Raw genomic sequence first — 1,619 nt, 5'->3', positions numbered from 1 at the left:
GGGAAACCCTTAAGGGCACCCAGGGTTTGCTGAATTGTCATTATCTAAAGGCAAGTGCTATCCCTTTCCAAGCTCACAGAGATTATTTGGTGTCACTCTTAGGGCCACCTACGGGCTCTACAGAAGGTGCAAACTAGGATGGCTGGAACTTTAAGTACTGAGGCCTATGTATGGAAACCAATCCAAGTTTCAACTTAGTTGGATTTTTCTCTCCAAAAATTAGAGCTTGTGATAAGGATTGGGTAAAACTGCTTTCAACAACTTCCAGGGGGTGAAAAAGCTTTGGTTATTTTTAAACTAAAACTTAACAACTCATAAACTTTTTTTTGGTAAACTTAAAATAAAATCCCCCCCCACCACTTTTAAGAATGTCTCCAACTTTTAACAAGCCCATTAACTTTAGAGTTAATTTAAGTTTATTTGAAAGAGAAAACTATTTTATTGTCCACCCAAAAAAATGACAATTCATCACATTTACTTTGATTAAAAAAGGACTAAACTTTATTGACAAACTGCTGCAGACATTTTGACATAAGTTTAAGCTACCTATTTAGGCAGACTTACACATGTAGCATTTAATCTTCCAAGAACAAAATGGGAGGACGGTACAAATCCAATTAGGACTTTAACTTATGTACAAAGTGGATTTTGATTCCTTTTTCATTCAGCTGCAGTGTCCCTTTTTATATCATGCTAGTGTTGAGACATACTTGACTAACTACCTTGGTAACAGTTCAATATTGACAACCGTCAACTTAAGAAAATCATCAGCTTTTGGCCCCAGTGTCCAAGTGAGCTTTTCATGGAGTGCAGAATCTCAGATGGACAAAACACTTTGCCTTTTAAAATACTGAAATGTTAATTATTAGTACTATTACTGAAAGGTTGTTCGTGACTAAAAAGCTCTGCATCAAATTCAAGTGGCCAGCCCCTCTCCCCAAATCAACCTCTTCGAAACCTACTTCCCACTAAGTATCTCTCAACACTGTATGTCTGGGGCTAGATTTCAAAACCCACATAATGAAAAAGTCAGTTTTACGAACCTAATTTTGTTGTTGTTGTTTTTAAATCAATTAACGTTAAAAATTGCATCAACTATTTAATTCATGAGGATCTTTCGTATTAAAATTTAACCTTAAGATTCAACCGCCATGTGCTTTTAAAGGAAACGTTTTTAGAGACGTCTGAGCTCACTTTTACATGGTGGCACCTACTGCCGTTAACGTTTGTGATTTTAAATCTTAAACAGCCCTGAATTTTGAAATGTAGCCTAGTTTGGGATTCTGCAACTACAACTTTACGGGATGCCTCAAGTCAAAACTAAGAGAAAGTTAACAAGCCTTAACTTCAGAACCTTTAAGCAAGCAATGTCACTTTTGAAACTAACAGGTTTGTGGTTTTTTTTTTTTTACTCAACTTCTGTTTTATTAGAAAAGGTACATTTCTGTTTATATTTAAACAACAAAGAAAAAAAGCATCTACACACTTAAAAAATTAATTCGATATTCCTAAATCTATTTTAACTCATTTTAAAATACTACATACAGAAGCCAGAATGCAGAGTTAAGAATGGAGTAAGGTGGGGGAGAAGAAGGGGACCACGAAGAAAAACACTTAGA

Source organism: Eschrichtius robustus, chromosome 3, assembly GCF_028021215.1.
Source record: "Eschrichtius robustus isolate mEscRob2 chromosome 3, mEscRob2.pri, whole genome shotgun sequence".
Lineage (NCBI taxonomy): Eukaryota > Metazoa > Chordata > Mammalia > Artiodactyla > Eschrichtiidae > Eschrichtius > Eschrichtius robustus.
Note: the sequence above shows the minus strand (reverse complement) of the source record.